General features: G+C 36.6%; 1 protein-coding gene across 1 annotated transcript in view; it reads right to left on the bottom strand.

The window, feature by feature from the left end:
* HIVEP2 (HIVEP zinc finger 2) overlaps positions 1-23,312 on the bottom strand; it is a 196,592-nt gene that overhangs the window by 25,117 nt on the left and 148,163 nt on the right. The window contains exons 3-4 of the mRNA XM_047101691.1: positions 7,973-8,067; positions 429-473 (exon numbers count right to left, since the gene is read on the bottom strand). The gene's annotated coding sequence lies outside the window, so the exon portion shown is untranslated. The remainder of the gene's footprint in view (positions 1-428; positions 474-7,972; positions 8,068-23,312) is intronic.

Genomic DNA, 23,312 nt, shown 5'->3' with positions numbered 1-23,312 from the left:
GCTATTTCCAACCAAGTTGGATGACGTGCCTGCTTAAGTGTACTATAGATTTCTCTATATGGACATATTTTATAGACAAATATATATATACATATATATAGGTATAAATATATTTTATATGCAAAATAAAACATACATATAAAACATATGTAAATATTAAATATATTTTAAATATATTAAATATATTACATATATATTTAATATTTAAATATAGAATATATTTTACATACATCCATATTTATATTAACATACAATACAGATATATTTTAAAGCAGTGATTAGGAGAGCTAGGCTAAAGCCATAAGAATCAAAGATTGTCCCAAAACTTTGGCAAAGGTGGTAAAGTGAATCCAAGTAAACTATTATAAAGCCTTCATAATATAAAAAACAAAACATATTTTTGGACAGTTTAAAAATGTAATGACTACCTGAATGGTTTAGCATTCTCATGGACATGATTGTCTTGATGCTTCCTGGGTAGAAAATAAAGGCAGTTAGGAAAAACTGTTTCATTAAACCACAACACAGCTGTACATAGATGTCAAATTAAAGTTCATATATATAGAGCTCACAATGCTATGTACCTTAAGAGAAGGTTAATAAGTGACTGCTTTGTAATGTGTCCAAAAACAGAAAAAATTATAAAAGCTTTAGAGTAATATTTTCTAATATATAAGATTATTATATCAAAACATCATTTTTTTGACACAATTAGCCTGGTTCTGATCCCTTACATATTCAAAAGTTGAGAATAGTAGGGTTTTTTATCGAACCTATAGGTTTGCACATTTAAATTTACATCACAACAAATAAAGGAGTCCTCCGGATGGCTGTGAATAGCGCAGGGAAACTTGACAACTTGGAAACAATTAGATCTTAACTGAATACTCATCTTCCATAAGCAAATGGCCAGAGGATTCTGAGTACTTCAGTGCTCAACTGTGTCACCTATGATGAAAGTTGAGATGTTTCCTTGAGAGGCAACATGAAGGTGCTTATCAAAGTAAGAAAGCACATACCCTTTGGCCCGGAAATTCCATTGCTGCAAATTTATCATTACGGATGTACCTGCACAAGTGCACAAAGATATGTGTACAAGGACTGCTTAAGTAAGTTATGACTCCATCATAAAACTCAGCCATTTAAAAAGATAAAGCACAGCAGTACGTGCTGATATAGGAACTCATCCAGAAGATAGTAATATTGGATGTTGAAAAGCAAAAAACAAAAAACAAAACCCCACCACCCCCCTCCAAAAAACAACAAAAAAAAAACTCATTGCATTTAATAATCCCATGTGTGTAAAAGAGAAACAGGTGATAAACAGAGCATTTCTGCAGGAATGCCGAACAGCTTTTAACTCCAGTTAAATTAAACTAGAGAAGTAGAATCAGGGAGTCAAAAGAAGGGGCAGGAAAGAAATTTCTACTTTTCACCATATGACTTTTGGTGATTTTTCTTTCTGTACCAGTCTAACTTCTATGTCCAATTTGCCCCCTAAGACAGACTGCTGCTGTGATGGTGGTGATGGCAGGTGCACTTAGGAAAGGGAAAGAACATGGCAATTCCCACGGGAATGAAAAGACTTTTGGGTGAGAAATCAGCAGCCCCCATATATTTGTAGCAAGACATCAAAAGTTCCTTCTGCTAAGAGCCACAAATTTATAATGCAGTAGCTGAAAAACTAAACAAGCATTAACTTCGGTTTGCTGGCAAATTTTACTATTGGATTGGATTTTCCCTGCACAGTGATCTTCCTATGCATCCCTTTATAGGTAATAAGAAAAAAACCGAGGGGCGCCTGAGTGGCTCAGTAGGTTAAGCGTCCAACTTCGACTCTGGTCATGATCTCCAGGTTCGTGAGTTAGAGCTTGGTGCTGACAGCTGAGAGCCTGGAACCCGCTTCAGATTCTGTGTCTCCCTCTCTGTCTGCCCCTGCCCTGCTCGCACTCTCTTTCTCTCTCTCAAAGAAAGATAATAAACATTATGAAAAAAATTAAAAAAAAAAAAGAACAGAAAAAAACTGAGGGGCGCCTGGGTGGCTCAGTTAAGGGTCTGACTCTTACTTTCGGCTCAGGTCATGATCTCATGGTTTGTGAGATGAAACTGCCATGTAGGACTTCCTGCTGTCACCTGAGCCTGTTTGAGATTCTATCTCTCTCCCTCTCTCCCTGCCCCTCCCCCACTCAGGCACGTGCTCACTGTCTCAAAATACATAAATAAACTTAAAAAAAAAAGACAAAAGCTGAATGAGAAGTGAGGCCCTTATAATAGTGTAATGCAAATTAACTTTGGTCAGTTACAGCAAGCATGCTAACAAGAAGAATGTGCAATGTCAAACCCAAATTGACTGAATTTTTGTCTAACTAACTAAATATTTAAGGTTCATGTAGACACAACTGCTGTCAGACTTGTAAAGGTGAATAGCACCCTCTAAAATGGGAGTAAAGTATATTTTCAATTCAAGACAGGAATATTTTGCATCTTTCCTTAACTAGGAGTCAGAGCTTGAACTGAATATTTCTTTTTCTTTTTTTTTAAATCTTTTTTTAAAAGAGAGAGAGAGAGAGAGAGAGCGTGCACACAAGTGGGGGAGGGGCAGAGAGACAGGGAGACAGAATCTGAAGCAGGAACCAGGGTCCAAGCTGTCAGCACAGAGCCTGATGCGGGGCTCGAACCCACAAACCATGAGATCATGACCTGAGCCAAAGTGGACGCTTAACCGACTGAGCCCCCCAGGAGTCCCTGAACTGAATAATTTCTAAGTTGTTTTTCATATTTTGCCACGGTGTTGACCTGTGATTGCAGATCCATTGTTAGGAATAACAATGATAATGCTTGTTGTTTATTGTGTACTTACTATATTGTGCCTGGTACATAGCTTCATATATGTTAACTAATTTGATCTTCATGACTACCCTATGCAGTATGTATTATACCTGTTTTACAGTAGAGTATGATCCTAAGGGAGGTTGATGGTTCAGAACCAGAATGAAACCCAGCTGTGGCTCACCCCCAAGCCTATAAGGTCTCACTTCTCCCATCCACTTCTGTCAGTCAGTTTATCATAACTTAAAGTACTGCATCTTCAACAATACTTTCTCCTAAATATTGTCACTTGACTTCAGTATTTCCCATGCTTAAATTTTTCATGGTCCTGGGAGAATATATGAGTTCTGCATGGCTGGAGTATAGAAAGTGGCCTCAAAAATGTCACTTCCTTGGGGCGCCTGGGTGGCTCAGTCGGTTGAGCTTCTGACTTCGGCTCAGGTCATGATCTTGTGGTCTGTGAGTTCAAACCCCGCGTCAGGCTCTGTGCTGACAGCTCAGAGCCTGGAGCCTGCTTCGGATTCTGTGTCCCTGTCTCTCTGCCCATCCCCACTCATGCTCTGTCTCTCTGTCTCAGAAATAAATAAACATTAAAAAAAAAATTCTTTTTAGGGGCGCCTGGGTGGCGCAGTCGGTTAAGCATCCGACTTCAGCCAGGTCACGATCTCGCGGTCCGTGAGTTCGAGCCCCGCGTCAGGCTCTGGGCTGATGGCTCAGAGCCTGGAGCCTATTTCCGATTCTGTGTCTCCCTCTCTCTCTGCCCCTCCCCCGTTCATGCTCTGTCTCTCTCTGTCCCAAAAATAAATAAACGTTGAAAAAAAAAATTTTTTTTTAATTCTTTTTAAATGCCACTTCCTAGAAATCACACAAATCCATAATTTAAATAAGGTACACAATCTTATATTAAAGTATTAACATAAGTACTTATATTAAAGTATTAAGAACAGTATTGTAAGGACAACTCCTTGTTAGAACATGATAAACTATCATGACAAACAATTGTTTTATTTTGTTCCTTAGAAAGCATTACATTTTAAGAAAGTAAGAACCTGACAAGTGAAAATGAGGCCTATGTTCACTTCCCATTCATTGGTTTACACAGAATATATAATTTTGCTTAAACCACTAACTTTAAGTTAAATAATTACATAAAATTTTGTGAAAAACAAGACTGGAATAATATATTTAGTAATTAAATAAATTATAATGTTTTCATTTAGCAATGAGGTAATATCTTTGTAAATCAAGCAGATTTAATTTCTGCGGTTTATGATAATAAATTATAACCATTACACCCTAAACAACATATGTACAATTCTTATTCACTAAGAACATATCCTTAAAAAAAGAAATGCGCCAAACTAGATTCTTACAAAGGCAATAACATTTTGCTGTTAAAGAATGGACCAGAAGAGAGGTGCCTGGGTGGCTCAGTCGGTTAAGCGTCCGACTCCAGCTCAGGTCATGATCTCGTGGTTCATGGGTTCAAGCCCCGCGCCAGTCTCTGTGCTGACAGTTCAGAGCCTGGAGCCTGATTCAGATTCTGTGTCTCCCTCTCTCTCTGCCCCTCCCCCACTCACGCTCTGTCTCTCTCTCTCCCTCAAAAATGAATAAACGTTAAAAAAAAATTGTTTTTAAAAAGAATGGACCAAAAGATGAAGAAAAGTTACATACGTAAGATTTAAAAGCTGATATTTAATGGCCAGAACAAAAATCATCTAGGACATTTAGTTAACTGTGGGATTTAAATTTCAGAAAAAGATGGGGCGCCTGGGTGGCTCAGTCGGTTAAGTGTCCGACTTCGGCTCAGGTCACGATCTCGCGGTCCGTGAGTTCGAGCCCCACGTCGGGCTCTGTGCTGACTGCTCAGAGCCTGGAGCCTGTTTCAGATTCTGTGTCTCCCTCTCTTTCTGACCCTCTCCCGTTCATGCTCTGTCTCTCTCTGTCTCAAAAATAAATAAACGTTAAAAAAAAAATTAAAATATAAAAAAAAAAAATAAAATAAATAAAATAAATTTCAGAAAAAGAGCCTAATCAGAAAAAGGCAAATCTACTGTTTTATTTAAAAACTCAATTTTGCTGATATTCACATAGGATCATCTTATATTCTAATAGCATTTATTATCTGGACAATTTTTTAAATTCAAAACTTTGATCCCAGTAAAAAAATACGTTGACTCAATTATGCAAATAGCTTCTGTCAGGAAAACTTCTTTTTAAACTTCTAAAACAAGCCTACCTAAGCTGTCCTACCATTTTATCATGAAACTGCATGATCGCTTGAGCCACGCTTTCTCCTCCTGGTCATACAGGAAAAGCTCCTCTGTCTGTGTCTCAGCTAGAAGTCCCAGGATCCCAGTACTGCGGATCGATCCCTCTGATCTCCCTCTGGTCTCTGGGCTGGACCTCTGAACTTTTTGCTTCAGTGAAAAGCTTAAGAATATCACGAGGGAATTGGAAATTATTCCTACTTCACGTGAAACTTTTACATCAGATTTTAAACATGTTTGAGAATATAGTATTTCTCTTCAACACCAGCCTTGGAGAGGCTTCAACTAACTGCTATCCATAAAATTACTTTCCTTTTGCAATTTCTGAGGCATATGGAGAAAAACAGAAGAGAGAAAACATGAGTGCTGGGTCTTTTGAGGAATATACTGATCGTATTCTTTAACCATTAAAAAAAAATGTGGACATTTCCCGTTAATCTCTTGTCCACACCTGCTTTATCTTGGAAATGGAAAAAAATCCGCAGTGTAAATTGGGTTCACCCTAGATCTTTTACTGGGCATAGCATGTTTGTCTCTTTAAAACCAAACAGGCTTGGAGGGTGTTCAAAAGTCTCTTTACTGCTTTCCTCAGCTTACAATCAGGGAGAAGAAATTCACTTTTAAAATCTTAAGGCTTTCAAAATTGAATCCAAGATGTGACAAAGACATTCGTCTTTTTTTGTTGGGTGATCCTTTTACGGAGCAATCTAAGTCTACCAACGACGGCAAATGCCTAAGCTTGCATTTTATTGTTTAAATGCTAAGTAATAGGGAAATAGTTTCTTTGGGCTATTTTAGTTTCGTAATTTTATTACAACCCATCAAATGCACCCTCATACAAAAATCAGCAGCTTTAGTTGCATTTTCCCAATATAGATCTACTTGGTGCTATAAAATCCACAGTAACGTGGTTGATTATACTACATTACTTCTTTATCACCGCAGAGATACATTTCATTTTTCATATTCCCTAACTATATGTTAAAAGTACAAATTTCCAGTTTTCCCAATCGATTGATATGTTTCAAAATGTAACATTAGAGCAATCCTCCTATGGAAAACAAAAAACAAAAAAAACAAAAAAAAAAACAAAAAAAACAAACCCAGTCGGTTATTTCATTCTGTGAGATTTCTTTTTATGGTAACCAAACCCACGCAGAGTCATTTTTGGCACCCATTGCCAACAAAGGAGAGATATTCCAAACGCAATTTCACGTTCACATTTAAAATTTTCCCAATGTCTTTGAGTGCTGCGAAAGGAGTGAGCTATTTTGTTGGAGGATATGACTCTGGGGTTTCCTGTGGATAGTGCCCCAGCCCGTAGGAGTCTCTGAGGCAGTCAAGACAGGCATTGTCTGGCAGCTTAAGCACATTTTTCAGAGGGGGACAGTGTTGAAAAAGATATTATTCCATGGAATAGCTGCCATTTCTCTAAAAGTGTGCCCTCTCCTTTGGCTACTCTTCACAGTCCCACTCAAATAAATTTGGCACCCAGTTAAATAATTTCCTCAGACAGGCCTTGAAAGCAAAGGCACAGCAACAGCCTCCCGTATAGACCTCAACAGAGGTCTCTTCAGGATAACAGCTGGGTGGGATTGGCAGGAAGGCAAGCTTGCTCTGTAGATGAATAAAGGCTTACAGTATCCACGGTTGTCAATCTGGGATCTTTTGCTTAGGAAAACACTATCTTACAAAAAAGCTTTACCTCAGGAAATTAATCATTACTTGAGTGGTGGCAAAAGTCAAGAGAGCATTAAATAATAACATCCTAAATAATAACGGTGTGACACGACTGGTAACAAACGCGGCCTCTCTACTTCTAAAATTTTAATAGTAAAACATTTAGAAAAATTAAAATGGTTATTTGGCCTTTTTTTGAGAATTGGGGGGTATTATGCTTATAAACAAACATATACATCTTCAAATAGTGATTACTGAATTACATTTTAGAGACCATTTCCATCTATTTGCTTTTAAAATGACAGAGATCAATTACCAAATATTTTAAGAAATACACAAGTGTCTCAGAGCACAGTGATGGTCCCACAAATCGCTACCACATAGGACTGGATAAGGGAAAGAAGGATCTACAAAAAAGCCATGGCCATTGCCAGAGTCCAGCTGAATACAGACTTATTTCCACAGGATGATTAAAAAAAGGCACCATCCTGAGAGCCAAATTCATTATAAATGCTTCTTTTATTAGTAAAAAATCCCCATCACAACCTTAGTTCTCCCTAAAATAAGCAAGTTGTCAATATGAGCAGGGTACTGTATATTATATAAAACCCTGCCAAGCAATCCAGAGAACTTTTGGAGAAAAGTAAAAATATTTTGATGATCACCCTCTAACTTGACATACATTAAAATCCAATTTGATATTTAAAGCCTAATGGAAAACTGAACTAGATTTTTTCCACACTGGCTACACTGTGGGCATGACTGCAGATATTTGCATAGTTTGCATATTTAGTCAAGGTATTTATAACTTATTTTGACTGTAGCCCACTACTTTCAATATTTTGTTCTAAAGTTTTTTTGCAATTTTTTTTCACAGTCGTGATTTTGTTTTCCCCATTACACAGCCAAAGTAATTAGGGTTCACTAAGTAGAATTTAATATGAAAATAAACTTTGCAAGAAAGAAATGCTCTTAAATGCAGCTATCTCAATTAAGAGAATTGTAATTAAAACTGGTTTGGAAAACAAGACAAAACCTTCACAACACTTTTCTCTCTAAATGGCATGTATACACTGTTTCCTCCCAGATTTAATGACAAAGTTGGCTTACATATGGGTACAAAGTAGGCCAAAATTGCCTTTCAAGTTCAATGCAAAAACAATGGAATAAAATAAAAAGTTTTAGTTATTAACCTGTTATCCACATATCAAAAAACTGTATCACAACCATCTATGTCTTCCACGGTGCCGACTCTCCTCACAGGATCTCATGCATAACTTCTGGAAACCTAAAAGATGAACAAGAAGAATTTTTAAATGATAACACTTGTAGTCAGCTTAATAAGCATGCTTATTCTTCATTCACAGAAACTGCTTTCCTTGAGGAAAGAAAATTTGGAAGTGGATCTCTCAAGAAGACATTTTTTTTCCCTGAAGAAAACAATTTCCTTTCTTTTAACATAGTTTAACTCTTTTGAACAAGTACTTGTATTAAAAGAGAATTGCTGGGGTGCCTGGTGGCTCAGTCAGTTGAGCGCGTGACTTCGACTCAGGTCATGATCTCGCGGTTCGTGAGTTCAAGCCCTGCGTCGGACTCTGTGTGGACTGAGCCTGGAGCCTGCTTTGGATTCTGTGTCTCCTTCTCTCTGCTCCTCCCCTGCTCATGCTCTGTCTCTCAAAATAACATTTAAAAAAAATTTAAAGAGGCACCTGGGTGGCTCCGTTGGTTAAGCATCCGACTTTGGCTCAGGTAATGATCTCATGGCTCCTGAGTTCAAGCCCTACGTCAGGCTCTGTGCTGACAGCTCACAGCCTGGAACCTGCTTCGGTTTCTGCATCTCTCTCTCTCTCTCTCTCTCTCTCTCTCTCTCTCTCTTCCCCTACCCCACTTGTGCTGTCTGTCTCTCTCTCTCAAAAATGAATAAACATTGAACAAAATTTAAAAAAAAAGAATTGTCTATACCAACAAAAGTAGAGGCAATCAGGAAAATAATGGTAGAGTTATAACTTAACATATTGGAACTAGAAATTATGCCATGACAGTGCCTGACACAGTTCTGCCTTAAAGCTGAGATTCTCAGGAAACTTCTTTTGGTGCATCAGCTGCTAAACTCCACAGGATGAAGTCTCAGATAACCTCATAGCGAATTCTTCTCTATAGTTTATTTCAGCAATGTTATGTTCTGTGCTAAAATTAATTTCTGAAATAGGAAGCCAAAACCAACCAAAGTAAAATCCTGAGACTTAACAAGAAATAAAGAAAGGGACTTTCTCATACTTAGAATTAATATTTACCCAGCTCTGATCCAAAGAAATGCATGGAAAGTCAGTCAAACTACTTGCTCCAAATAGAGTAATCAATGAACTATCTTAAGAGGGTTTATCTCCCAGTACACAAGGCCCACATAAAAATATTGTGACACTATCCTTAGATGGTTATTGTATATTTGTTCATTTTTAAAAATATTGCTTTTTCTTCCAGACAAGTTATTGTCTCATAGGAAGGACTGCAGATTCAAGACACGGCAAAATGTGCCTAAACCCAGTCCCACTTCATGGGAGCATTCAAAGTGCTTAAAGGAAGTAGTTTGCTTTAACTTCCCTGTCCCCCTTTCCACATCACTGCTGTAGCACTTTAGGACACCCTGCGCACTTTGAGACATGAATCATTATAAGCAAGCAGGCCCACTTGGTTCCTCAAAAGACACAAAAGGTACAAAAATAGCTTCTGCAATTGAAGCAAGGACGTCGTCAGCAGCCAGATGAATGTGGGTGGTCAGATAAGATTCTGTTACTGCAAAGGACAAATTATTAAGCACATGCTAGATTTATTTTCATTTTTAAACCATGTTCTTCTTGCCTCAAATCAACCATTTGCTGGTAACTTAAAATGATACCTGACAAGCTCTACTACTCTCAAAATTGAAAGCTTCATCAAAGCCAAAGAGCATGATTGATTAAGCACTGAAAAAAAAAAAAAAAAAAGACATATATATTCTATAAGACATACAACAAAAGACATAATCTATAAGACATGTAAATTCTATATATTTTTAACAAATCAAATAGCACCTCTGGGGGGAAAAAGTTAAACAAATCAAATAGCTAATAGTTATTAAACAATAGTTAAACAAATCAAAAAAAAGTTAAATCAAATAGCACCTCTGGGGGAAAAAAAATAACACTATACTTTGGCATTATGACCTAATGTAAAGAAAAGCATGGCATCCCTCAGGGAAAAAAATTAATAAATCACTGAAGTATTTTGTACCCTGAGCAAAATTCACCCACGACATAAATGGGCCAAGAGTCTACAGATATAGCTATTTATAGGGAACAATAACTTGCAGCATTTGGTGACTACCTATGGTTGGCAATCTGAGTCACCGAACTAAGAGGTAATAAGGGAGAAGGAGAAAGTAACCCTCAGAAGGCCAGCACTGACACCCAGGCCTTCCAACGGAGTTTCAACTATAGACAGGCATCCACCCGTTCCCAATCCCAGAAATCATTGTTCTTGCCAACAGCTTTCACAGGCAAAATGGAGCACAAGCATATCTCTCAGACAAGCTGTGATAGGGCAATGACTCTGCTCTTCCAGTGTTACCTTCCAGAACTATGGCTACTGGAAATAGGAAACACTTATCTCATGCCATGTGCATACATCTGGAATTTTAGATTACCGAAGATCCTTCTTTTCATTCAATAAGAAGACTCAAAATTTCTCTTTGTCTCATGACTTAAAATCCATGACCCCTTAAATGTTTGGTTTTCCCTGGGAGAACCAAAAATCAATGGCAATGATATTGCGTTTATATTTTACCTTACAGAAACTTCCAGTTAATTAGTGTGATTCTAAAGCAAAGAGCTGGATGATATTAATGTGAAAGATACGAAACTAACTTCGATGATTTTACACAAATGATGTTGTTGCAAATTAGACGCAGTAATGGGGGCGCCTGGGTGGCTCAGAAGGTTAAGTGTCCAACTTTGGCTCAGGTCATGATCTTGCGGTTTGTGACTTTGAGCCCCGTGTCAGGCTCTGTGCTGACAGCTTGGAGCCGGGAGCCTTCTCAGATTCTGTGTCTTTCTCTCTCTCTGCCCCTCCCCCACTTGTGCTCTGTCTCTATCAAAAATAAATTTTTAAAAATGTAAAAAATAAAATAAAATAAAATTTAGAGGCAGTGATGGCCTCCACAAGGGAGGCAGTTACTACTATTAAAATAAAGACATGAAGATAACCATCTCAGGAAATTATTTTTCCATTAATTTTCAGTGAGTTTTTGTGCCTCAGTGTACTTATCAAAATATAAGAAAAATCTTTCCTCAAATAGCTCTTGAGAATGTGGTATGACACCTTATGTTTCTGTTCCTGAGAAATCAAGAGTTCACACAGTATACTCTTAAACAATGGAATAAATGAAGAGAGATTTTCATTTCTTTAACTTTACTTTTAGGTTATTTGACTCACCAGAAATCATCAAGCAGTGAAACCTTAATATTTAATAAAGTTAACAATTTTATTTCAGGAAATAGTGTTAACAGATCTTGTTAAATTTCCTCAAGTCGTTTAAAATATATTCCTAAATATGGGGTGAAAATTATCTTTCACTTTACTAACAAAGTACAGACTGATTTTTCTGACACCTGCTGGCTTATAGGAGAGTTCCTTAAAAATATTTTCCAATTCCCCTATCTCTAATTTGTAACAGACACTTGGAAAATGTGAACATTATCGTTTCTATCCCAGTGGTTTCTCAACCTTTCTACTCTTAAAAAAACACCTTAGCATTAGATATTTATTCTTAGATCCCTACAAGCTATTGTCACTAAGCTAAGCAAGGAATACATTGAGCTATGATAATGGACGATAGACAGAAAGATGATAGATAGATGACTAATAGATAATGTTTTAAAATGTCCATTGTTAGATTCTTTATTATTTCAATTTTCTATTCTTCCAAATTATTCTAAGACAATTTATGGCTTAAAGGTTTAATATGACTTGTAGATGAATCTTGCAAAAGGTTTCATTGGCAAACTTCTTGTGCAAACGTAAGTACCTTCCATCATTCTTGATTTTTTTTCCTGAGGTTAAACAAATGCACAGGAGATCATAATTTTAGTAGAAGAGCTGATGAAAGAAACCAGTTTCACTTTCGGTGAGAGTTGTCACAATTAAAAATGATTATTATTCACATCAACTCTATGAAAAAATGGCAAATAGGACTGGAAACAAGATATGATCCTTGTATTATTTCTCATTTAAAAGTAGTGTTTAAATATGACATGTGTAAAAGAATGAACACTGCTCTTCACACACTAGAGAACAGATACTCATATTTAATAGTAGTAGAGGAAATTCCAAAGTGGTGGGTAAAGATGGGAGAAGGGTACTTAAAGAGAAACGCATGTTCAAGATAACACTTTAATTCCTCCCCAGGTTTTTGAAGAGGGGCATCTTTTCCCCACTACAAAAAAAAAGTCTCTGAATGGACGCCTGGTTCCACTTTGGAGTGCCTGGAGTGGCAAGGTAAGATGTGTGTCTGGAAGGTGGAAGGGAAGGCAGACACAGATGTGTATGTGTGATGATACCACAAACACACACACACACACACACACACACTTTGATCGGTATGATGACTGTAAGCTTAGGTCTTTGGAAAGAGTCTGGAAATGAAGGTGATGCTTAGAGCTAGGTTTGGAATGTAAACAGGAAGAAAAAGGGTTTAAAGAGATTCAAATAGGAACAGGAAAAGTTAGTCCTGTTTGGAACATGGGGCAATTCATTACTGGGGTGAGGCAGAGGCTCTGAGAAGTCAAAAAGGTGTGTGTGGGAAAGGAGAGTTTCCACAAGAGGAAGTTAGGGCAAACTGAGTCAAATTCGCCGATTTTGTCCTTTCATTTAGGGTTCCGGTTCTAGAAAATGCTTGTAAAAATGAACCCAGAGCTACCTGTGGTCTATTGCTGTTTCTCAGCAGGTAGTTGGCGCTGGAGCAGCGACAAGATACAAGATAAAACATTGTGCAAATTAAAAGGACTAAAAACAACCAAAAAAATAGGTACACGTGAATAAGTGATTGTAACTTAAGTCTTCTAAACTAGGTGTTTTGACCATTTCCTGACACTTTGGGGCATTTATTGATGCTTACTATGTGCCAGAAAATGGGGTAAGTTTACAGAAGACAAAAAGAAAAATGGAAGCTCTCTATTTAAGACTTCAGAGCCTAGCAGGAAGACATTTGTGAACAAATAAGTTCAACAAAATGTTTGGGTGCTTTGACATAAATATAAACACAGTATAGTGAGACCGTAGAAGAGGGGATTGTCAATCCTATCAAGAGAATTAGGAAAGGTTTAGAGAGGATATGACACTGAGTAAATCTTTAAAAAAAACTATGCATGATAATATACAAAAGCACACAGTTCTCAATGTTAGGTTGGGAGATAAAAACACTTGTCTGAAGAGATATAAATATAAGCCTCTAGCGTTTCAGTTTCTCTCTGGTTGCAATACTTGTAGTGTGGTGAAATGTTAGCTCATGGGGTTGCTTAGGGAGTAAGGCGTCCTAGTTAATACAACCTTATGGTTAGGTAAAAACCACAGAGAAAATAATTTTTGTTTTAACATCTGCTAGTGATTATTTTCCAAAGTACATTAGCCTTCTCCATGAGTTAATTACAGTCTCCTGAACATAATTTAATCTTTCTTTGATGATTCAGTATTGAATAGTGCTCTCTAGTCCGTACTCTGCATCTGGGCTGTGATCATCTGGTATTGGCCATGCAAAATTCTCCCCACATGTGTTCCTAAGCACATGTCACATTTTCCAAGAACACAGTTGCAACAGAGATTTGTTTTCTTGACGACATATTTGACATCAAATAAGACATATCTAACTAACTTGTTTTAGGAGCAAATCTATAACTCTCCACTTCTATGACCATTAAGTTTTGAGTCCATTCTAAATCATACAGGGAGTGTTAAGTACTGTGAAACGTTTTAGAAATCATCTAGTCCATCAGCCAACTAACAGAAGAAAGAGGTGAAAACTAGAGAACTCAAAAGACCTGCTTAAGGGCTTACAGGTCATTATGATGGCTTTGGGCTATTGTTTAAGTCTTCAAACTTTCAAGTCAATTATTTCCCACTCTCCACACCACTTCCTCTTATTGAATGTTTACTAATCTTGCCTTATTGCAGAAACTGATTGAAAGGAATGAAAATGGAAGAATAAACAATATTGAACTTAGAATGAGTGAAGACATTTATCATCCCTAATTTCAAACTAATCAGCCAAGGAAACATAAATAACAGTAGCTAAAAACCAATGTTCCCATTGAATTATTAATTTTTACAGAAAATAAATTCAATGAAAAAATTTAACTTTTCCAAAATGAGTAAATGGTTGGCAAATTAGTTGTCAAAAGAATCAATTTCTTTTTTTTTTTTTTTTTTCAACGTTTATTTATTTTTGGGACAGAGAGAGACAGAGCATGAACGGGGGAGGGGCAGAGAGAGAGGGAGACACAGAATCGGAAACAGGCTCCAGGCTCTGAGCCATCAGCCCAGAGCCCGACGCGGGGCTCGAACTCACGGACCGCGAGATCGTGACCTGGCTGAAGTCGGACGCTTAACCGACTGCGCCACCCAGGCGCCCCAAAAGAATCAATTTCTACAAGTAGTCCATCATTTAGTATTTAAAAAAATATATATTTTGAAGTCTCAACTATTTTCCAGCATAAGCTGTTTTCCATTATCAAGCTTCTTATGCTCTTATAATAAAAAAACTTTTTAGGGGCGCCTGGGTGGCGCAGTCGGTTAAGCGTCCGACTTCAGCCAGGTCACGATCTCGCGGTCCGTGAGTTCGAGCCCCGCGTCGGGCTCTGGGCTGATGGCTCAGAGCCTGGAGCCTGTTTCCGATTCTGTGTCTCCCTCTCTCTCTGCCCCTCCCCCGTTCATGCTCTGTCTCTCTCTGTCCCAAAAATAAATAAACGTTCAAAAAAAAAAATGAAAAAAAAAAAAACTTTTTAAAGTAAATATTTTAAGTCAAATTATGAAATCATCTTCTCTCAAGCAAGGTTAGCTCTCTCACTGACAGCCAATGGAGGTAAGTCCTTTGGTTCATCATACCAAAACTTCACCAAGGAGGTCCATGGTGACATGACAACCCTATGTGCACAATTATTACTTCTCTGACAGAATGGTGTATGCTGTCTTGTTTTTAAAAAAGGGAAGGGCCAATTAGATGTTTTGTTTAATTAAAAATATTCTTTTTGGTGCAACTTTAAATGGGACTCCTTTCTTTTAAAAAAATTTTTTTTAAATTTTTTTTAATGTTTATTTATTTTTGAGACAGAGAGAGACAGAGCATGAACAGGGGAGGGTCAGAGAGAGAAGGAGACACAGAATCTGAAGCAGGCTCCAGGTTCTGAGCTGTCAGCACAGAGCCTGATGCGGGGCTCGAACTCACAGACCAGGAGATCATGACCTGAGCCGATGTCAGACGCTTAACCGACTGAGCCACCCAGGCGCCCCAAATGGGACTCCTTTCTTAATTTCTCTTTCTGCCTCTTCATTATTAGTGTATAGAAATGCAATGAATTTCTTTTCTTTTTAGAAATGCAATGAATTTCTCTATATTGATTTTGTATCCTGTGACCTTACTGAATTCATTTATCAGTCCTCATAGTTTCTTGGTAGAGTCTTTAGGGTTTTCTATATGCAGTATCATGTCATCTGAAAATTGTGAATTTTACTTCTTTCTTTCCAATTTGGATACCTTTTATTTCTTACCTGGTTTCTTGCACCAAAAAAAAAAAAAAAAAAAATCTTAGGAATAAATTTAACCAAAGAGGTGAAAGACCTGTACTCTGAAAACTACAAAATACGGATGAAAGAAATTGAAGACAATACAACAAATGGAACAATATTCCATGCTATGAACAGGAAGAACAAATATTGTTAAAACATCCATACTACCCAAGTCAATTACAGATTTGATGCAATACTTATCTAAATACCAACAGCATTTTTCACAGAACAAGAATAAACAATCCTAAAATTTGTATAGTACCCCAAAAGTCCCCAAATACCCAAGGCAATCTTAAAAAAGGAGAACAAAACTGGAGCTATCACAATACCACATTTCAAGATATATTACAAAACTGTAGTAATCAAAACAGTATGGTACTGACACAAAAATAACACATAGATCAAAGGAACAGAACAAAGAGCTCAGAAATAAACCCATGATTATATGGTCAATTAATCTTCAACAAAGGAGGCAAGAATATGCAATGAGCAAAAGACAGTTTCTTCAACAAATGGTGTTGGGAAAGTGGAACAGCTACATGCAAAAGAAAGTGGACCACATTCTCACACCACACACAAAATAAACTCAAAATGGATTAAAGACCTAAATGCAAGACGTGAAACTGTAAAAATCCTAGAAGAGAGCACAGGCAGTAATTTCTCTGACATCAGCCATAGCAACATTTTCCTAGAAATGTCTCCCAAGGCAAGGGAAACAAAAGCAAAAATAAACTATCGGGACTACATCAAAATAAAAAGCATCTGTATAGCAAAGGAAACTATGAATAAACTAAAAGACAACCTATGGAATGGGAAAAGGTATTTGCAAATGGTATACCCGATAAAAAGTTAGTATCCAAAATATACAAAGAACTAATACAACTCAAAACAAAACAAAACAAAACAAAAAACCACAAATAATCTAATTAAATAATAGGCAGAAGACATGAATAGATATTTCTCCAAGGAAGACATCCAGATGGCCAACAGACACCAGGAAAGATGCTCAACATCACTAATCATCAGAGAAATACAAATCAAAACCACAATGAGACATCACCTCACATCTGTCAAAATGGCTAAAATCAAAACCACAGGAAACAACAAGTGTTGATGAAGATGTGGGGGAAAAGGAACCTCCATGCATTGCTGGTGAAAATGCAAACTGGTGCAGCCTCTGTGGAAAACAGTATGGAAGTCTGTCAAAAAATTAAAAATAGAACTACCATATGATCCAGTGACTCCACAACTAGGTATTTACCTAAAGAATATGAAAACACTAATTCAAAAAGATATATGCACCCCTATGTTTAGAACAGCATTATTTACAATAGCCATGATATGGAAGCAACCCACATGTCCATCAATAGATGAATAGATAAAGAAGATGTGATATATATACAAAATGGACTACTACTCAGCCATAAAAAAGGAATGAAACCTTTCCCTTTGCAACCACATGAATGGATCTAGAAGGTATAATGCTACATTAAATAAGTCTGAAAAGGACATAGACCATATAATTTCATTCATATGTGGAATCTAAGAAACCAAACAAATAAACAAAGAAAAAAAGAGACAAACCAAAAAACAGACTCTTAACTATAGAGAACAAACTGATGGTTACCAGAGGGGTGGTGGGTGGGGGGATGGGTGAAATACATGAAGGCAATTAAGAATACACTTATCACAAGGAGTACGGAGTAATGTATAGAACTATTGAGTTATTATATTGTATGCATGAAACTAATATAATTTTTATGTTAATTATAATTGAATTCAAAGAAATTTTTTTTATTTTCTCAGTTGTGATAAATTTTTATTTTTATATTCCAATTCTTATGTTTCTTCCCCTTCCTTTCAGTTCCCTCTATTCTATTCCTCAATGTTATTATGGTAGGTTCTTGCCAAGCTATTTTAAATATTTACTCTAACTAAATATTTGGAGAATTAAACCAAAGGAGGACTATTTGGCTACTTTACTCTAATAAGAAATATAACAACGAAGTCAAAATTCCAATGTACTGTTTCCTGAAGTTTTATCTTTTACAGTGCTTATGTTTATTCTTTGGTTGCTACAGGTGTACATAAATAAGGTAATGATTCCTTCTCAAATTTTCCTTTTACTCAGGATGTGCCAAAATTAGCATAAAGGCCAACGTTAATTTTGGATTATGTAAATAAAAAGAATGGAGAAAATAAATCATAAAATACTTCTTTCATAAGCATGCATAAAACAGGCTAACCTTCCCTGGAGGAAAATCCATCTCTCACAGTAGAACCCCCTACCCCATGTCAATGGAGATAATACCAAAAGTAACGAATGCACAACTAAAAGCTTGAATTGCATTCCATATCTCATGCTACAACTGATTCTCAGGTGTGTGGAGAAAAAACGTCCTCAGTCTCCCTACATGCGGTCTGCATACAGTAGACCTCCCTGAAAAAGAAATTAAGGCAAGGCCTAGTACATAGCGTATAACCTAAATAGATGGGAGCTATCTGCCTCTAGTAACTGAGCAGCTGAAATAATCAATTCTATCTCCTCTCTAGAAAATTTTTACAGAGTGAGGAAACTGATCCATGTGTCAATGTAGAGGTGTACAACCTCGGTAAATCCAGAGCACACCTTGACTTAGTACTGTCCCTGGATCAGTGAGGCACATAGACTTCGGAAGTGAACATAATGTTAGCACACAGTAAATATCCTGTATCTCAGTTATTGTCAGAGTTTAAGAAAACATCTGATCAAAAAGGACTTGAACAACCAAGTAAGACTCGACAGAGGTAAGTAGTTCAAATAGAAGCCATGTTTTACCCAAAGGAAGTAACCAGAAAACCTTTAAAATGACCTATGTTATGTAGTTATTCAGGCACTCCCCTAGCACTTTGATAAACTCTGAATGGCATTCATATTTTCAGCCTCATCCTGGAATATATCATTGCCCACGAAGTTTAAGGTTATAAAAATACTCAAGTTTCAAGCAGGTGTTTCTAATATCCTACTGGGCAAATTGTGTCAGACAATTCCAGAATTCCATCTACAGGCCCTTTCACTCAATCAAATGACATGTTTTTGAAAGCTTTTATATATTAATGAAATGAAATACAGTCTCTTTAGAATGTAAATTTCATATTTATTTGAATTTGAATCCAGACATTACTGTTTTATTTACAACACACATGTATTATTATATAAAATATGTATTTTATAATATATGAAATTTAAATCCATTTGAATGAAATTTACCAAAAAAAATTGAATTAAGAATAATGTCCAAGTGTGGAATTCAAAGATAAGTAAGACAAGACTCCTGCCTTCAAAGAGCTTACTGTCAAGTAGGTGAGAAAACCATATAAACAAGCTATAAAAACAACAGAGGCATAAAACGATATTATGGGAGCACAGAAAAAAAAAGATTGCTTGGGAAAGCTGCATTTAAGAAACATGATCTTAGGCCCTGAAACGCTAGGATTTGGCAAGTAGAGATTAAGAGAAAAGGCATTTAATGTGAACATACTATGCAAGAGAGAACAGCAAGGGATGTTGAAGAAACAGTGACTGGAATATTCACTGTATGGAGGCAATGGGAGTTAGGGCTGAGAAGAAAAGGTGGTAGCAGATGATAAAAGAACTTTATTTGGTACATAATGAGAGCCAACAGAGGTTGTGAGCAGATTGCCACAATCACAGAGACACTTTAGAAAGTTCACACTATAAGCTCATCTTTTTCCATCTCTTTTTAAAGCAAACTTCTGCAAATGTGTAGCCTGAAAAGAATCAAGATTGAGAAGAAGTTTAAGACAAGGGAGACGAGAAACTAAGGGGGTAAAATACAGGTAATAATTAGTGGAATAAACTCTTGGAAAAGTGGAAAAGAAAAGGAAACTCAACAGCACAGATTAAGGGATCAGTTTCAGAAGAACGAAAGGAAACTTTTCTGTTTTAGACTGGAAGGAAGGAAGGAAGGAAGAAATAATGAAGAAGATAACTTTTTATATTGAGAGAAAAGAAATGGAGAAATTCCCTTAAGATGTTTTTAACCTGCTCAAAAAAGCAGAAGACTGGTCATCTGATGAGGGTTAGGAGAGGGAGCCAGAGTTGGTAAGGGCTTGATGAGTTTAAACATCCATTTGTCTTGAGTTTTTAAGGCATTTAACAGTCTTAGGAAGAACGCTATTTCTTATTAGGCTGTTCAAAAAGAGTATTTTGCAACAGAATACATGCAAAATTTATCTAAGTTGATAATATATCCAAATAATATATTATTATAGTATACCAAAAAGTACAACAAAATGTTACATTTATTGTTTATTATTCAATAAAACTCTGAGGATGATAAACTATAAGCCACTCTTTATGAACAGTAGATTTAAGACAATTTTTAAAAAATTTATATACTGTTTTCTTTTTATTGTTTCTTTGAAAGCACAGCTGCAGATCCCTTTTATATAGTAAACATGAAAACTGACCTATATTGATTTTAGGACTCTCATTGAGTTTTAGAAGGTCAAACTATCAGTTAATATTTGGAATATGAATTCCTTATCTTATTGAAATAACATACATATATTCAACTACATTGGAAATATATTGAAAGTTTAACAGCCATTTGTCCCATGGGGCATTGGACAGTGGATGATGTGGATGACAGAGTAGGAAGTCATTAGATACTTGTCAGTTGTGTGAATGGATGAAAAGGATTATGTGAATAAATACAAACAAATGAATGCATGAACTAATAATTGAATGTGAGCATACCGTGTGTGTGTGTGTGTGTGTGTGTGTGTGTGTGTGTGTCCAGCACAAGGTTTGCTTCATGACTGAAAAAGAGCATCATAAACTCTCAGATAAAGAGCATGGAAGGGATCTTGGCAGGTCCACCACCATATCCAACAATGGAGGACACAGAAACCCATCAAAACTGACAGACTGACCTGAGCGGATTTCAAGAAAATTGAGCATCCCAAAACCTCAAAAAGGATTAGTTTTATAATTTCTGGCTCTTTTTCAGTTACCAAACACAAAGGAAAAAAAAATGCTGTGCAAGTATGATGTTATGTTAGAAATTTAGGTAGAAAAAAAGTTAACAGAAATGTGTGTTTTTTACCAAATAGGAAGTATAAACATCTCACTGCTTTACCTTTTCTTAAGGATCTCTTCTCAATATAGTAATTAAATTAAGTGATTAAGAGGTAGGCTTAAATGTCTTTACCTCTCTCTAGTTTTTTCAGTCTCATTTTCCTACCTCCTTATTGAATGGAGTGGTCATTTTAATCACCAAAACCTGGGAGATTTGATGCTGATTCTATGTATACATATGCCAAATATGTAAATGTGAAAATCACAGGGAAAGGAAAGATAGCTCCTGGGTTAGAACTTGAAGCCCTGAGGCAACACATTAGCAACAAACTTCTACCTTTTTTGCCCTGAGTGATGGTCAAGACAAAGAAGGCAATAATGACATCAATGGTCCTCAAGCTATAAAAAGTCACCCCTGGGGTTGTTCATGAATATTCCTAAGTCTTGAAGAAGCTGATCTAAGTGCTAACTACAAGGGATTCAAATAAATCTTGAACCAAGCATTTACTAGCTCTGTGACCACAAAAATCTTAGTATAAACGTAAGTAATAATATTAAATGTCACCTACGAACCTCATTCAATTGTGAAAATTCAATGAAACATAATGAATTCAATGAACCCAAAGCACTTAGTAGACTGACACATGGCACTGTTCAAGTATTATTATTGTTATTTTTACAAACTTTATATTTTTTTTAACATTTATTTATTTTTGAGAGAGAGAGAGAGACAGAGCACAAGTGGGGGAGGAGCAGAGAGAGAGAGAGAAGTCAGACACGCTGCTGTGTGCAGCGCCCCTGTTGTTATTTTTATGGGTTACAATTGTTCTCAGAGACTTAGCCTGGGCCTTGGTCATTCCAATTCCAAATGCAACCAGGGTGCAGAGCCAACCTAGAATGCCAAGTGACTGCACTGGATGACACTGGCTCACTGAAGCCTGCTCTGGTAGTAACCTAAGCCCTTGAGCCTAGACTGAGACCATCATGCAGGCCTCAGGCATAGGAGTGAGGATTTTATCTCCCCCAGCTTCATATGCTGATGCACTAGCCCACCATTGGGCTATATTTAGAGATAGGGTTCTAAGGAAGTAATTAAGAGTGTAAGGGTGGGGCCCCGATTCCATAGGATTCGTGTCCTCATAAGAAGAGATATCAGAGACGATTCTCTCACTTTCTCTGCATGCACACCAGAAAAGGGTCCTGTGAATACAGTGAGACGATGGCCAACTATAAGACGAGAGAATAGGCCTCAGAATATGACCAACTCTGCCAGCACCTTGATCTTGGACGTCTAGCCTCTGGAAGAGTGAGAATTAAATTTCTGTTGTGTAAGCCACTCAGTCTAAGGTATTTTGTTATGGGAACCTGAGCAGATGAGTGCAATAATTTAACACAGTTTTACAAAAATACACGAAGTTTTTGAGATGAGGGAGAAAAGATGCAATGAAAAGAATACTGGATTTTGAGTCAGGAAATCATACTCCTGTGCCATTTCTAATACTTGGTAGCTGTGAAATCTTGGACAATTTATTTAGCCTTTTTGATTCTTCTTTCTTCACTCAGAAACCAAAACAAAACTTCTTCCCAATCATGGTTGTTGTAACCAGGATGTCTGTCATAGTAGGTACTCAATAAATTGATTTTTAAAAGGTAATGCGATCAAGGGGGAATTCTATGAGGAAGAGAACATAATAGTTAAAGATACTATATCTCATAATTCTATATTACTACCTAAAGCATAATAGTCTAATAGTCATGCTATGTTTCATTTTATCAACATTTAGAAAATATTATTAGTGGCCTAAATATTCACTTTTTGTGGTATCATTAGTGATTGAGGTGATTTTTCAATGTTTTAATCAATAACTTATCAAAGAAAATTGATGATAATTCTATGCCACATTTTTTCCCCAATTCAGTGGTTACTCAAATAAGCACCTCTTGCCACTGTGGACAAAGCAAAGTGTCCCTTCTAGCTTATTTAGCAATTAAACATAAGTGTGATTTGTAATCTTTAATTGTCTACTTAAAGTGAAGACATATGGGAGAATTTTATCTGTTGTCAGTATCAAATATCATTTTTATTGAAAATTGACTTTATAGACACTACATTTTAAGCCTATTTAGTGTTCTTTTTTAGAATAGCTGCTAGAAAGCTAAGAATAAATTTGGGGCCTTCCTCTAGAAAGAACATAGGCCTTCCTGGCGCATATTTTGACAATAACATCATTTCTAGCTTCAAGTATTATTCCTACCTTTCTTTCCTATTGTCTTGTACTCACAGTTACTAATATGTAAACACACACACATATGCACACCTCAGTAATGGGAATGATTACAAAAGACATAATAAATGTAGCCGGGAACCATTTCCAAAATTAAATCTATTTGTATATTTCAATAGTGTTTGGGCAGCACAACTGTGAAAACTAATTGGTTCCAGGAACATAAAAAGTAATGTGGAAACTCCCCAAATATTTGTCTTTTCCTTCAGCTTTCACCTGTATGGATTCCAAGAAAAGAAAGGATTTCATAAATACACCAGCAAAGGTACATGTAACACAACTCAAGAGAAGCATTAATTATTTTTCCTTCTCTAAGGAATTGCATATGAATAATATGCTAATAATATGCTC

Source organism: Lynx rufus, unplaced genomic scaffold (assembly GCF_022079265.1).
Source record: "Lynx rufus isolate CCGP_SWC_20201006 ecotype Redwood Valley unplaced genomic scaffold, mLynRuf1.p SCAF_6, whole genome shotgun sequence".
Lineage (NCBI taxonomy): Eukaryota > Metazoa > Chordata > Mammalia > Carnivora > Felidae > Lynx > Lynx rufus.
The sequence above is the reverse complement of the archived record's forward strand: the minus strand, read 5'-3'. Positions and strand labels throughout refer to the sequence as shown.